Raw genomic sequence first — 17,254 nt, 5'->3', positions numbered from 1 at the left:
GGAGGTAAATTTGGAAATTCTTCTGGCAATACATTCGCATACTCATAAACAATTGATACTGACTCGTTTTTCAATTCAGATTCCTTTGTATTCAATATGTATCCCAAATAAGCTTCATACCCTTTTCTCATACACTTTCAGCAGTCATGGAAGAAATTACATTTGGCGACTCACCTACATCATCTGATTCAACCCAAAGAACTCCACCATTTTCACATTTCAATTTAATAACCTTCTGTCTACATTTCACTATAGCATCATGTAGTGTCAGCCAATCCATACTCAGTATGCATCAAATTCATCAAACGGTAACAACATCAAGTCAGAGGAAAAACAATGACCTCTAACCATTAAAGGGTATTTCCTAAATACTTTATCAACTATTACATGCTTTCCTATCAGATTTGACACTTTAATCATAAATTTTGTAGACTCGACAGGCACATTCATGCTAGACAACAATTTTAAACACACATATGAATAAGTAGAGCCAGGTTCTATCAAAGCAATAACAGTAGTATCATAGAGAGAAAAGTTACCAATGATCACATCAGGGGAAGTTGCATCCTCACATGCACGTATGGCATAGGCTCTAGCCGGAGCTCTAGCTTCAGACCTCACTTGTAACACCCCGTACCCGAGACCGTTGCCGGAGTCGAACACGAGGTGCTAACCGACTTAATTCATTTACTTTCACAGTCCATTTTAAAAATTTCCAGGCAGTTGGCTAACTGCGTCACTGTCACCTTAAAAATCATATCTTGAGTTACAAAACTCGAAAATCAGTTTTGTAATTTTTCCCTGAAACTAGACTCATATCTCCATCTACATATTTTTTTCTAGAATTTTTGGTTGGGCCAATTAGTACAGTTTATTAGTTAAAGTCTCCCCTGTTACAGGGTACAACTACACTGACCTTCATGCATTACGACTTGGATATCTCCCTGTACAGGGCTTCAATACTGATGCCGTTTGTTTCTATACAAACTAGACTCAAAAAGGAATCTATAAATATATGGCATGACTTCTAAATGTCTCTTGTTAATTTATAAAGAATTTCCAAAGTCAGATCAGGGGATCCAGAAACCGTTCTGGCCCTGTCTCATGAAAACCTTAACATCTCATAATATACTGTTCATATGAACATTTCGTTACTTTCCTATGAAAATAGATTCATCAAGGTTCGATTACATAATTTATTCACTATTTAATTCCATTCCTACTATTTTTAGTGATTTTTCACATCCACATCACTGCTGCTGCCAGCATCTATTTTTAAGGTAAACTTTACCTATTTCATGATCCTCCATGGATCAACTAGAGTTTGTCATACATATACCAAAAGTGATCATGAATAACCATTCCCATGGCTAACCGTTACCAACATTTCCATACCTGTAACACCGCTAACACGAGACCGTCGCCGGAGTCGAACACGAGGTGTTAACAAACTTCAAACCACTTATTGATAATTTCCCAGACAAGCTGCCAATCTGTGTACTAGTTGCTTCAAAAATCATAACTTGAGTTCTACAACTCAAAAATCAGTTTCATAATTTTTCCCTGAAACTAGACTCATATTTCCATCTACATATTTTTTTCTAGAATTGTTGGTCGAGCGAATTAGTACATTTTATTAGTTAAAGTCTCCCATGTTACAGGGGTCGACTACGCTGACCTTCGTGCGTTGCAACTTGAATAACTCCCTGTGCAGGGCTTAAATACTGATGACGTTTGTTTCTATAGAAACTAGACTCAAAAAGGAATCTATACATATATAGCATGATTTCTAAATGTCTCAGGTTAATTTATAATGAATTTTCAAAGTCGGAACAGGGAATCCAGAAACCGTTCTTGCCCTGTTTCACGAAAACCCAAATATCTCTTAACATACAACTCATATGACCGTTTCGTTTCTTCCATATGAATATAGATTCATCAAGGTTCCTTTACATAATTTATTCACTATTTAATTCCATTCCTACTATTTTTAGTGATTTTTCACATCCACATCACTGTTGCTACCAGCATCTATTTCTAGGGTAGACTTTCTCTAACACATAGTTTCTATGATTCAACCACCCCTTTTTCATATATAGTCCAAAATATAATCATGATGACCCATTCTAATGGCTGGTCATTGCCAAACATTTCCGTACCTCTTAATGAGCATATACATACCAAATGATTATAACATTATGCTCAAAACATTTATAAGCCATTTTCGCATGGCTATTTAAAATTTTACATACCAAGTTCAAACAAAACATAATAGCCTATACATGCCGAAATGTTCTCTTAGACCATCTAAGAAGAAGATACCAAAAAGTCGCTAGTCGGTGTGATGACTTCGATGACGGTCCCGAATACGCAAAAAGTCGAGTCCAAGAAACCTAAAATAGGTTACAAGCAAACACCGAATGAGTATATAACTCAATAAGTCATAAGCAATGCACTACCAACCATTAATAACATTATCGCAAAAGGAAACAAAATAGAACGAGGCTAATTACTCCATTCAAACCGAACTATACCATAGTTCCTTAGACCATTCGATTCAACCACATACCAAGTTACACATTCACATTCCATATACTAATCAATAGGATATTTGAAGCATTTCTATACACCATTTTGTTTTCGTCGCAATCATACATCTACATGACCTTTCACTCATTCCACGATAATTCTTATGTACGTGACTTCAATTTACATTGTCACATAGGTTCAAACTTACCAAGCTCAACCCCAAATATAAACATAGCGCCTATTAGCCATGAACTCAAGGTACTTACCCGATCCGCTGTCCGTGATCAACTCAATAGTGTCGCACACTCAGTGTCAATAGTGATTCAAAAGCATATAGTGAGTCCGCACACTTAGTGCTATATAATCAACTCGCACACTTAGTGCTATATGATCAAACTCGCACACTTAGTGCTGTACAAGTTTTAAACCCGCACACTTAGTGCCATTCTCATGATCACAAATGTTTATACCCGCACACTTAGTGCCGAAATCAACAACTCAATACATCTCACCTCTTTTCCTCTCATTCAATACTTCCATCACCACATACATACATGTATATAAATTCATCATTCCTTTCGGCATACTTATATAGACATCATGTCTATTCAAATCAATACAAAATATATGCTTAGTGGCTTACCTTGTGTTGGGTAAAATAGTCCAAGTCGGCTACTCGATGACCTTCGTCTTTCCCTTGCTTGATTCTCCTTCTTTAACTCCTTGAGCTTAATCTTGATGCAAGTATAGCCAAATCTCTTCCTAATCCCCTTCCAAAACAAACATGAAGCAAAAATTCCTTCCTTCCTCTTTGGTATTTTCGGTCAAGAGAGAATGGATGAGCAAAATTTTTTTCTTTTCTTTTCTTCAATGCACGGCAATGGGGGGGGTTCACTCACACACATTTTTTTTTCTTTCTTTATTACCCATACTTATTTGTTTATTGTTTCTCCCTAATGCACCAACAAAACATGTTTCATGACATGTTTAGCCCATACTCCCTTGTCATGGCCGGCCACCTCCTATAAAAAGCGGGATATTTGACATGCAAGGCCATTGTTTTGCATGCATGCTTTAATTAGTCATCACACATTTCCCCATCATACTTTCAAAGTTTTCTACTAGGTCCTTTCTAGTGAAATTCACATTTATAACTCTAAATCAAACATCAAAATGTCACACACTAATTAACACATATCATAAGCATCAAAATGAGCATTAAATTATTTTTATGCCTCGGTTTTATGACCCAAACCACATTCCGACTAGGGTCAATTTTGGGCTGTCACAACTCTCCCCACTTAAGAAATTTTCGTCCCCAAAATCTTACCGGTAAATAGATTTGGGTATCGCTCTTTCATAGAGTTCTCGGGTTCCCAAGTAGCTTCTTCTATCCCGTGTTTGAGCCATAACACTTTCACCAGCGGAACCCTTTTGTTTCGCAACTCCTTCACTTCACGAGCTAGGATACGAATCGATTCTTCTTCATAGCTCATATCGGCTTGAATTTCAACCTCTGATGGACTAATTACGTGCGATGGATCAGATCTATAGCGTCGAAGCATCGAAACATGAAAGACGTTGTGAATCTTTTCAAGTTTAGGGGGCAAAATCAAACGATACGCAACCGGACTGACTCGTTCAGATATCTCATATGGCCCGATGAACCTTGGACTCAATTTGCCTTTACGACCAAATCTGAGTATCTTTTTCCAAGGCGAAACTTTAAGAAACACTTTATCTCCTACCTGATACTCAATGTCTTTTCGCTTCAAATCCGCGTACGATTTCTAACGATCTATGGCCGCCTTCAGACTTTCACGGATTACCTTTACTTTCTGTTCAGCATCTTTAATCAAATCCACTCCGAAAATTTTGCTTTCGCCGAGCTCGGTCCAAAACAATGGTGTATGGCATTTACGCCCGTACAAGGCCTCGTAAGGCGCCATCTTAATACTTGATTGAAAACTATTGTTGTAAGCGAATTCAATCAAAGGTAAATACCGTTCCCATGAACCACTGAACTCAAGGACACAACATCTCAACATATCCTCAAGTATCTGAATTATCCGCTCGGATTGACCATCGGTTTGTGGATGAAAAGCGGTGCTAAAATGCAGCTTGGTACCCAAAGCTTCTTGCAATTTCTTCCAAAATCGCGAGGTGAATCTCGGATCTCTATCCGACACAACAGAAATCGGTACCCCGTGTAATCTCACAATCTGAGAAACGTACATTTCAGCTAGTTTATCCAATGAAAATCAGACGCACGGGATAAAGTGAGCCGACTTAGTCATCCTATCGACAACAACCCAAATCGCATCCTTCTTGCTCGCTGACAATGGCAGTCCGGACACAAAGTCCATTGTGACTCGATCCCATTTCCACTCGGGTATAATGATCGGTTGAAGTAACCCTGAAGGCACTTGATGTTCCGCTTTCACTTGTTGACATATTAAACATCTAGAAACAAAGTCGGAGATGTCTCGTTTCATACCATGCCACCAAAACCGACATTTCAAATCGTTGTACATCTTCGTACTCCCCGGGTGAATTGACATTCGGCTCTGATGAGCTTCGTTCAGAATCATCGAAATGAGTTCTGAATTTCTTGGAACACAAAAACGATTTCTGAACCTCAAACAATCGTCATCATCAGTTTGAAACTCCGATTCCTTGTTCGGAACACACTCAGCCCATTTTGCAACCAACTCATCGTCAACTTTATGAGTTTCGCGAATTTGATGAGTCAATAATGGTTTGGCCTTTAATTCGGCTATTAACACATTGTCGGGTAGGATAGACAAGTGTACATTCATAGCTCGTAAAGCAAATAGTGATTTTCGGCTTAAGGCGTCCGCAACCACATTAGCCTTTCCCGAGTGATAATCAATGACAAGCTCATAATCTTTTAACAGCTCGAGCCAACGTCTTTGTCGCAGATTTAAGTCTCTTTGAGTCATCAAATATTTGAGACTTTTGTGATCCGAATACACATGGCACTTCTCACCAAAAAGTAATGTCGCCATATCTTTAAGGCGAATACGATGGCGACCAATTCGAGATCATGGGTCGGATAATTTTTCTCGGTGGCTTTAATTGTCTCGACGCATAGGCCACAACTTGACCTTCTTGCATCAATACGCAACCTAACCCAAGTAGGGAGGCATCACTATAGATGACAAACTCTTTGCCAGATTCGGGCTGTACTAGTACTGGAGCTTCCGTCAATTGAGTTTTCAATTGATCGAAACTTTTCGACACTTTTCTCGTCCATTCAAACTTGACATCTTTCTGAAGCAGTTTCGTCATGGGTGTGGCTATCATCGAGAATCATTTTACAAACCGTCGGTAGTAACCGACAAGTCCCAAAAAGCTCGAACCTCGAATGTTTCTGAGGCTTCCAGTTAAGTATGGCTGAAATTTTGCTCGGTCGACTCGAATACCCGTCGAGATACCACATGACCCAAGAAGCTAACCTCTCTTAACCAGAACTCACACTTGCTGAACTTAGCATATAACTGCTTATCCCGTAATATTTGCAACACTAATCTCAGGTGCTCCGCATGTTCGGTCTCATCTCTTGAATAGACCAGGATGTCGTCAATGAACACAACTACGAACCGATCCAAATATGGTCTGAAGATCCGATTCATCAAATCCATAAATACCGCAGGGGCATTAGTGAGCCCAAACGGCATCACTAAGAACTCGTAGTGACCATATCTCGTTCTGAAGGCAGTTTTGGGTATGTCCGAATCTCGGATTCAAGAATCGTAATAGCCCGATCTCAAATCTATTTTTGAGAACACTGAGGCTCCCTTCAGTTGATCGAACAAATCATCGATACGCGGTAACGTATATTTGTTCTTTATTGTCACTTTATTAAGCTAACGATAGTCGATGCACAACCTCATGGTTCCGTCCTTCTTTTTCACAAACAACACTGGTGCACCCCAAGGTGAAAAACTTGGTCGAGCGATACCTCTATCCGTCAACTCTTGCAACTGAGCTTTCAACTCCTTCAACTCGGTTGGTGCCATACGATACGGAGCTATCGAAATTGGCGTAGTCCCAGGTACAAGCTGAATACCAAACTCTACTTCCCGAACAGGTGGTAAACTCGGTAATTCTTCGGGAAAAACATCCGGGTATTCACAAACCACCGGCACAGATTCGGGTTTTATTTCGAACTCTTTATCATCAAGTACATACGCAAGGTATGCTTCGCACCCTTTTCTTACATATTTCTGGGCCAACATTGATGATATTACAGTTTGCAACCCCTTCAAGTCCGTAGACTCAATTCGAATCATCTCGTTATTTGCGCACCTCAAATCAATAGTCTTGCTGTTGCAATTCACAACCACATCATGCACGGTCAACCAATCTAAACGGCAAAAGCATCAGGTCCGCCGAAAAGTAGGACCCTCGGATTACTAGGGGACATTTCTTGCACACTTTGTCGACAAGCACGTATTGACCCAAAGGGTTTGACACTCGAATTACGAACTCAGTAGACTCAACAGGTAGAGTCTTACTGGATGCTAAGGTTTCACATACATATGAATGAGTAGAGCCAGGGTCAATCAACGCAATCACACTAGTATCAAAGAGAGTGAAAGTACCAGTGATAACATCAGGGGAGGATGCTTCCTCTCGTGCACGGATGGCATATGCCCTAGCAGGAGTACGGGTCTCAGATCGAACAGCCGTATCAGTGGCCCCTCTCTGACTACCACCCCTACCTCCTGAAATTCTTGGTGGTCTACCTCTAGCTGTCATTCCACTAGGTCTTGCACCTTGCATCCTATTCTTCTCATCAAGCTCCGTGCAATCTCTAATGAAGTGGTCCTTCGAACCGCATCCGTAACAAGCCCTATTGGTAGACTTACCCCAACATTCACCTATGTGTCTTCTCCCACATTGGGGGCATTCAGGTTTCTCTTGACGGTTATTGCCCACACTAGCTACCAAGTAGCTCTGAGTCCGTCAATGGTCGTGCTCTTATGGAAATTCCCGCAGTCGTCCTCGATTTATTGGTGTCCTCCCTGAACTTCTTTACAGCCGAGAATGGAGCTTTACCCGTCGATCTTTTGCGATAGTCTCTAGCTTCAAATTCAGCCTTCTTCTTCTCTTTTCCAAGTTCCTCCGCCTTGCAGGCTCGTTCAACTAGTGTTACGAATTCTTTTATCTCCAAAATACCCACTAGTAGCTTTAAATCTTCATTCAATCCTTCTTCAAACCTCTTGCACATAGCAACCTCATCAGCCACACACTCCGGGCATACCGATGAGTCTTACGAACTCATGTTCAGATTCGACATTGTCATACGGCCTTGCTTGAGCTCCAAGAATTCCTTACGCTTTTGATCGATGAACCGCTGACTAATATATTTCTTTCGAAATTCTATTTGAAAGAAATCCCAAGTAACTCGTTCGTTTGGGACTATGGAAATCAAAGTCCTCCACCAATAGTAAGCTGAGTCTCGCAACAAGGATATAGCACACTTTAGACATTCATCGGGTGTGCATGATTCATCAAACACCAATGGTGTTATCAAGCGAACTTCGGCCCTTCGGCATCATCAGTAACTATGGCCCTGAACTCTTCAGCCCCGCGCTTCCTAATCAAGTCTACAGGTTCCTTACTCAGCCTCACAGGGTCAGTAACTAATGGCATTACGAGCTCTTGGGGTGGATTATTCAAATTCGGGAATTGTTGGACAGCCGGATTGGTTCGGGCATATTGCGCGACCCACTCATTCATCATGGTAAAGAAGGCTTGTTTAGCCCCTTCACCTTGATTATTCGCAGATGACTGAGGTTCAACAGGTGGCGTCCCTTGTGCAGGAGCAGCCGCTACACTTTCAACGTCATCCGCCAAGGTTCTCTCTACATCGGGATTCATTTACTAATCAAAACAAAAAATTTTAACCGTCAGAAGTCATCACACATTTAAACATTAACATTAAGGCATGTATAGCTAGACTCATACGTGCTATGGTAGTCCTAGAACCGACTAACCATAGCTCTGATACCAATAAAATTGTAACACCCCTAACCCGAGACCGTCGCTGGAGTCGAACACGAGGTGTTAACAAACTTCAAACCACTTATTGATAATTTCCCAGACAAGCTGCCAATCTGTGTACTAGTCGCTTCAAAAATCATAACTTGAGTTCTACAACTCAAAAATCAGTTTCGTAATTTTTCCCTGAAACTAGACTCATATGTTCATCTACATATTTTTTTCTAGAATTTTTGGTCGAGCAAATTAGTACAGTTTATTAGTTAAATTCTCCCATGTTACAGGGGTCGACTATGCTGACCTTCGTGCGTTGCAACTCGAATACCTCCCTGTGCAGGGATACAATACTGATGCTGTTTGTTTCTATAGAAACTAGACTCAAAAAGGAATCTATACATATATGGCATGATTTCTAAATGTCTCGTGTTAATTTATAATGAATTTTCAAAGTCGGAACAGGGAATCCAGAAACCGTTCTGGCCCTGTTTCACGAAAACCCAAATATCTGTTAACATACAACTCATATGACCGTTTCGTTTCTTCCATATGAATATAGATTCATCAAGGTTAATTTACATAATTTATTCACTATTTAATTCCATTCCTACTATTTTTAGTGATTTTTCACATCCACATCACTGTTGCTGCCAGCATCTATTTCTAGGGTAGACTTTCTCTAACACATAGTTTCTATGATTCAACCACCCCTTTTTCATATATAGTCCAAAATATAATCATGATGACCCATTCTAATGGCTGGTCATTGCCAAACATTTCCGTGCCTCTTAATGAGCATATACATACCAAATGATTATAACATTATGCTCAAAACATTTATAAGCCATTTTCGCATGGCTATTCAAAATTTTACATACCAAGTTCAAACAAAACATAATAGCCTATACATGCGAAATGTTCTCTTAGACCATCTAAGAAGAAGATACCAAAAAGTCGCTAGTCGGTGTGATGACTTCGATGACGGTCCCGAATACGCAAAAAGTCGAGTCCAAGAAACCTAAAATAGGTTACAAGCAAACACCGAATGAGTATATAACTCGATGAAGTCATAAGCAATGCACTACCAACCATTAATAACATTATCGCAAGAGGAAACAAAATAGAACGAGGCTAATTACTCCATTCAAACCGAACTATACCATAGTTCCTTAGACCATTCGATTCAACCACATACCAAGTTACACATTCACATTCCATATACTAATCAATAGGATATTTGAAGCATTTCTATACACCATTTTGTTTTCGTCACAATCATACATCTACATGACCTTTCACTCATTCCACGATAATTCTTATGTACGTGACTTCAATTTACATTGTCACATAGGTTCAAACTTACCAAGCTCAACCCCAAATATAAACATAGCGCCTATTAGCCATGAACTCAAGGTACTTACGATTCGCTGTCCGTGATCAACTCAATAGTGTCGCACACTCGGTGTCAATAGTGATTCAAAAGCATATAGTGAGTCCGCACACTTAGTGCTATATAATCAACTCGCACACTTAGTGCTATATGATCAAACTCGCACACTTAGTGCTGTACAAGTTTTAAACCCGCACACTTAGTGCCATTCTCATGATCACAAATGTTTATACCCGCACACTTAGTGCCGAAATCAACAACTCAATACATCTCACCTCTTTTCCTTTCATTCAATACTTCCATCACCACATACATACATGTATATAAATTCATCATTCCTTTCGGCATACTTATATAGACATCATGTCTATTCAAATCAATACAAAATATATGCTTAGTGACTTACCTTGTGTTGGGTAAAATAGTCCAAGTCGGCTACTCGATGACCTTCGTCTTTCCCTTACTTGATTCTCCTTCTTTAACTCCTTGAGCTTAATCTTGATGCAAGTATAGCCAAATCTCTTCCTAATCCCCTTCCAAACCAAACATGAAGCAAAAATTCCTTCCTTCCTCTTTGGTATTTTCGGTCAAGAGAGAATGAAATGGATGAGCAAAATTTTTTCTTTTCTTTTCTTCAATGCACGGCAATGGGGGTTCACTCACACACATTTTTTTTCTTTCTTTATTACCCATACTTATTTGTTTATTGTTTCTCCCTAATGCACCAACAAAACATGTTTCATGACATGTTTAGCCCATACTCCTTGTCATGGCCGCCACCTCCTATAAAAGAGGGATATTTGACATGCAAGGCCATTGTTTTGCATGCATGCTTTAATTAGTGATCACACATTTCCCCATCATACTTTCAAAGTTTTCTACTAGGTCCTTTCTAGTGAAATTCACATTTATAACTCTAAATCAAACATCAAAAATGTCACACACGAATTAACACATATCATAAGCATCAAAATGAGCATTAAATTATTTTTATGCCTCGGTTTTGCGGTCCCGAAACCACATTCTGACTAGGGTCAATTTTGGGTTGTCACAATACCTCTCGACGGACAACATACAAAACGATTATAATGCTATGATCAAAGTATATTTAAGCCATTTTCGCATGGCTATCCAAATTTACACAAAACCGAAGGGTACATGACCAACAACAAAAGGGTAGTCCTATACATGCCATTTCAAAGTTCAACCAAAAGTATACCAAAAGGAGCTTTGATAGTGTGGGCGACTTCGACTTCAAAAATCCAGTCCGATAGTGAAGAACCAAAATCTATAAAACAGAGAATTAAATAAGCGGAGTAAGCATTAAATGCTTAGTAAGTTTTGAGCAAAGAATTTAAGCACAAGCAAGTATAGCATTCATATAACTAAACGGATAATTCCATAAATACATATTCTCAAATCATTCCTACTTCACATTCCAACCCCTATATTCATACATAAGGGATCATCTTAGCCAAATACCTAAGCTCATTACTCGATGAGCGAATATTATTCAAGGAATCAACTATTCCAATGCACATACGAAACATACCTCGTTGTTGGGATTTTACAAGCGTATTAACTGAAATTTTTACAGCAAGATCGCTCATTCCTGAATCACGTACCTTCGGAATTTAACCGGATATAGCTAATCGTTCAAATGCCTTCGGGACATAGCCCGGTTATAGTAACTCGCATAAATGCCTTCGGGACTTAACCCGGATTTAGTAACTCGCACCAATGCCTTCGGGCTTAGCCCGGAATTAGTAACTTGCACAAATGCCTTCGGATCTTACTCCGGATATAATCACTTAGCACAAAGCCTTTGGGACTTAGCCCGGACATCATTCGAATAACCATGCACATTTATCAATAAATCATGACACATCCGTATTTCATTTTCATTACCAAAGCTCAAACACAAGACACTTATCACACTTGCAATTTCAGCTCAATAGCCGCATACAAAGAGCATGATTTTGATTTGCTTAAAACATGATCTAATCAAATCATAATCTAAGTTCCATTACTCAAAACTTACCTCGGATGTGGTCGAACGATTTGGCGGCTATTCGATAACTTTTTCCTTTCCTTATCCAACTGTGGTCCTCTAAGCTCTTGAGCTAATTCAAACAAATTTAACTTATTAAAGTCTCATTATGCTAGCTTATGGCCGAATATGACAAGGAGTTTAATAGGTCATATGGCCACCCTTTAGCTCAAATACACAATGGTCATACGCATTTTTAATCACATTAAGCAATTTAACACAATTCATTTGAACATCAAAAGAGGACCTCAAGGTACTTAGCCCATATATACATTAGGCATTAGAGTCACATATATATGGAATCATGAATCGAACTCAACATTTTAGCCCACACTATCTTTTAGCCGATTATCTAAGCCAAGATAAAAGCATCAATATGCTTGCCTCTAACCGAACACATACAACACAAATCTATTTCATGTGGCCGAATATACATGTCTAGGTTGAGGCCGATTATATGCTTAATACTTCCTACAAATATGGTTGCTTGTATTGACTACATACCATTTTGTTTCAAATTCAAAACTCGGCTAATACACATATACACACTAGTAAATCAAACATTAACATTTGCTCTTCACCTTACTACCATTTCTCATCCAAATAACGTGAATAACAACCATATTTCTCCTCTACTTTCTACCATGGCCGAATGCATCACAACACCATACCATTTCAATTTTGGTCATGGTTAAACAAAGAACTTAATGTCTCACTCAAAAATGCTAAAAAGAAGATTCAAGAGTCATCAATCCACCATCACATGCATCATTACAAAGCTTCATTTTTAGCATGTAAATGACATCAACACCAATCCACCTTAGCCGAATACCATCTCCATGACATAGCAAAGATTTGAACCATGGGCTAGCTAGAACTCAAGCTAACAACTAAAACATGCATGAATCTCACGGCACAACATCAAACATATCTCAATCTAGTGAACCACCATAGCCGATTTTTCTACAAGCTCCTTCCCTTCCTTTCTCCTTAAAATTTTCGGCCAAAGATGTTCAAGGATGAACACTTTTTTTTTGTTTTCTTTCCTTCAACTCACGGAAATGGGGGGGGGGGGAAACAATCACACACATTCTTTCTTTTTTTTTTTTGTTTCTCATCCTACTAACACTAATATTTTATTGCCCATGCTCTTTATTTTATTATTCCTTACATAATGCATTAACCCAACATGTTTATGACATGTTTTTAGCCATAACATTTTGTCCACCCATGCTCATGGCCGGCCACTACTAATTAGGGGGGGAAATTTGACATGCAAGTCCCCCCCTTTTGATTACATGCACTAATAGCTCTTTATAGATTACCCTATCACAATTCAAAAGTATCACGCATAAGTCCTATTAACTAAATTCACATGCAATTAACGAAATCGAAGCTTAAAACTTTCACACATTTATATTCACATATTTTAGAAAATAAATATCATATTCAAATAGTTTGGTGACTCGGTTTAGCGGTCCCGAAACCGCTTTCTGACTAGGGTCACTTTAGGGCTATCACAACTCTCCCCCATTTAAGAAATTTTCGTCCCCGAAAATCTTACCGGTAAATAGGTTTGGGTATTGTTCTTTCTTAGAGTTCTCGGTTTCCCAAGTATCTTCTTCGATTCCGTGTTTGAGCCATAACACTTTTACTAACGAAACCCTTTTGTTTCGCAACTCTTTCACTTCACGAGCTAGGATACGAATCGGTTCTTCTTCATAACTCAAGTCGGATTGAATTTCAACTTCTGATGGATTAATCACGTGTGACGGATCAGATCTATAACATCGAAGCATCGAAACATGAAAGACGTCGTGAATCTTTTCAAGTTCAAGGGGCAAAATCAATCTATACGCAACTGGACCAACTCGTTCGGAGATTTCGTACGGCCCAATGAATCTCGGACTCAACTTGCCCTTACGGCCAAATTTGAGTATCTTTTTCCAAGGTGAGACCTTAAGAAACACTTTGTCTCCCACCTGATACTCAATATCTCTTCGTTTTAAATCCACATACGACTTCTGACGATCTGATGCCTTCAGACTTTCACAAATTATTCTTACTTTCTGTTCAGCATCTTTAATCAAATCCACTCCGAAAATTTTTCTTTCACCGAGCTCGGTCCAAAACAATGGTGTACGGCATTTACGCTCGCACAAGGCCTCGTAAGGTGCCATCTTAATACTTGATTGAAAACTATTGTTGTAAGCGAATTCAATCAAAGGTAAATACCGCTCCCACGAACCACTGAACTCGAGGATGCAACATCTCAACATATCCTCAAGTATCTGAATTATCCGCTCGGATTGACCATCGGTTTGTGGATGAAAAGCGCTGCTAAAATGCAGCTTGGTCCCCAAAGCTTCTTGCAATTTCTTCCAAAATCGCGAGGTGAATCTCGGATCTCTATCCGACACAATAGAAATCGGTACCCCGTGTAATCTCACAATCTGAGAAACATACAATTCAGCTAGTTTATCCAATGAAAAATCCGTACGTACGGGGATAAAGTGAGCCGACTTAGTCAGTCTATCAACAACGACCCAAATCGCATCTTTCTTACTTGCCGACATTGGCAACCCAGATACAAAATCCATTGTGACTCGTTCCCATTTCCATTCAGGTATCATGATCGGCTGAAGCAAACCCGTAGGCACTTGATGTTATGCCTTCACTTGCTGACATACTAAGCACTTCGAAACAAAATTGGAAATGTCTCGTTTCATACCATGCCACCAAAACTGGCGTCTCAGATCGTTGTACATTTTCGTACTCCCTGGGTGAATTGATATTCGGCTACAATGAGCTTCGTTCAGAATCATCAAAATGAGTTCTGAATTTCTTGGAACACACAACCGACTTTTGAACCTCAAATAATCGTCATCATCAATTTGAAATTCGAATTCCATATTCAGAACACATTCAGCCCGTTTTGCAACCAATTCATCGTCGACTTTCTGAGCTTCACGAATTTGATGAATCAATAATGGTTTGGCCTTTAATTCAGCTACTAACACATTGTCGGGTAGAATGCACAAGTGTACATTCATCGTCAGAAAGCAAACAGTGATTTCGGCTTAAGGCATCCGCAACCACATTAGCCTTTCCCGGGTGATAATCAATGACAAGCTCATAATCTTTCAACAACTCAAGCCAACGCCTTTGTCGCAGATTCAAGTCTCTTTGAGTCATCAAATATTTGAGACTTTTGTGATCCGAAAATACATGGCACTTCTCACCAAATAAGTAATGTCGCCATATTTTCAAGGCGAATACGATGGTAGCTAATTATGGCTCCAGTTAAGTATGGTTGAAATTTTGCTCGGGTCAACTCGAATACGCGATGCGGATACCACATCACCCAAGAAGCTAACCTCTCTTAACCAGAACTCACACTTACTGAACTTAGCATATAACTGCTTATCCCGTAAAATTTGCAACAATAATCTCAGGTGCTCAGCATGTTCGGTCTCATCTCTTGAATAGACCAAGATGTCATCAATGAACACAACTACGAACCGGTCCAAATCGTTCAAGATCCGATTCATCAAATCCATAAATACCGCGGGGCATTAGTGAGCCCAAACGGCATCACTAAGAACTCGTAGTGGCCGTATCTCGATTAAAGCGCTTTTGGGTATATCCGAATCTCGAATTATGGAATCGGTAATAACCCAATCTCAAATCTATCTTTGAAAACACCGAGGCGCCTTTAGTTGATCAAACAAATCATCAATACGCGATAACGGATATTTATTCTTTATCGTCACTTTATTCATCTAACGATAGTCAATGCACAACCTCATGGTTCCGTCCTTCTTTTTCACAAACAATACTAGTGCACCCCAAGGTGAGAAACTTGGTCGAGCGAAACCTCTATCGGTCAATTCTTGCAACTGAGCTTTCAACTCTTTTAACTCGATTGGTGCCATACGATCACGGAGCTATCGAAATCGGCGTAGCCCTGTACAAGCTCAATACCAAACTCTACCTCCCGAGCAGTGGTAAACCCGGTAATTCTTCAGGAAAAACATCCGGGTATTCACAAACCACCGGCATAGATTCGGGTTTCTTTTCTAACTCTTTGTCATCAAGTACATACGCAAGGTATGCTTCGCACCCCTTTCTTACATATTTCTGGGCCAACATTGCTGATATTACAGCTGGCAACCCCTTTAAGTCCGTAGACTCAACTCGGATTATCTCGTTATTTGCACACCTCAAATCAATAGTCTTGTTTTTGCAATTCACAACCGCATCATGCACGGTCAACCAATCCAAACCAAGAATAACATCAAATTCATCAAACGGCAAAAGTATCAAGTCCACCGGAAAACAGGAACCTCGAATTACTAGGGGGCATTCCTTACACACTTTGTCGAGAAGCACGTAACGACCCAAGGGATTTGACACCCGAATTACGAACTCAATAGACTCAATAGGTAAGGTCTTACTGGATGCTAAGGTTTCGCATATATAAGAATGAGTAGAACCAGGGTCAATCAAAGCAATCACATTAGTATCAAAGAGAGTAAAAGTACCGGTAATAACATCTGGCGAGGAAGCATCCTCGCGTGCGCAGATAGCATAAGCCCTAGCAGAGGCGCGAGCCTCGAGATCTGGTCGCAGATCTCTAGATCCTCTCGACCACCACTAGCATTGCCGTATTTCTAGATGGTCTACCCGGCGGTGGTAGCACCGGTTTCCCATTCGATTTACATTCTGCTCGCACAATCTCGGGTAATCTTTGATAAAGTGGTCGGTTGACCCGCACTTGTAACAGAGCGGTCATGGAATCTACTGACTCCGAGTGCCATTTACCGCAATCCGACACTCCTTTTCTGTCTTGACGATCATTTCCAACATCGCGATCAAGTGACTCGTGCACTCACGGGGTCGACCACGGTCTCGTCTAGGAAAACCCAATGTGTCTCTAGATCGCCCAAATCATCTCTAAATTTCTTCGATGATCGCTGAAAGGGCCTTCCAAGACCTCTTCTGAAACTCCTTTGCTCCCATATCAGCTTTTCTTTTCTCCATATCGAGCTCCTCGGCTTTGCAAGCTCGCCGACAAGTACCACAAATTCTCGGATTTCCAATATGCCAACATACAGCTTTATATCATCATTCAATCCATCCTCGAAACGTTTACACATTACGGCTTCTGAGGAAATGCATTCTCGTGCATACCGGCTAAGCCTTACAAACTTTCGTTCATAGTCGGTAACCGACATGGAACCTTGTTTAAGTTCAAG

Source organism: Gossypium arboreum, chromosome 2, assembly GCF_025698485.1.
Source record: "Gossypium arboreum isolate Shixiya-1 chromosome 2, ASM2569848v2, whole genome shotgun sequence".
NCBI lineage: Eukaryota > Viridiplantae > Streptophyta > Magnoliopsida > Malvales > Malvaceae > Gossypium > Gossypium arboreum.
The sequence above is the reverse complement of the archived record's forward strand: the minus strand, read 5'-3'. Positions refer to the sequence as shown.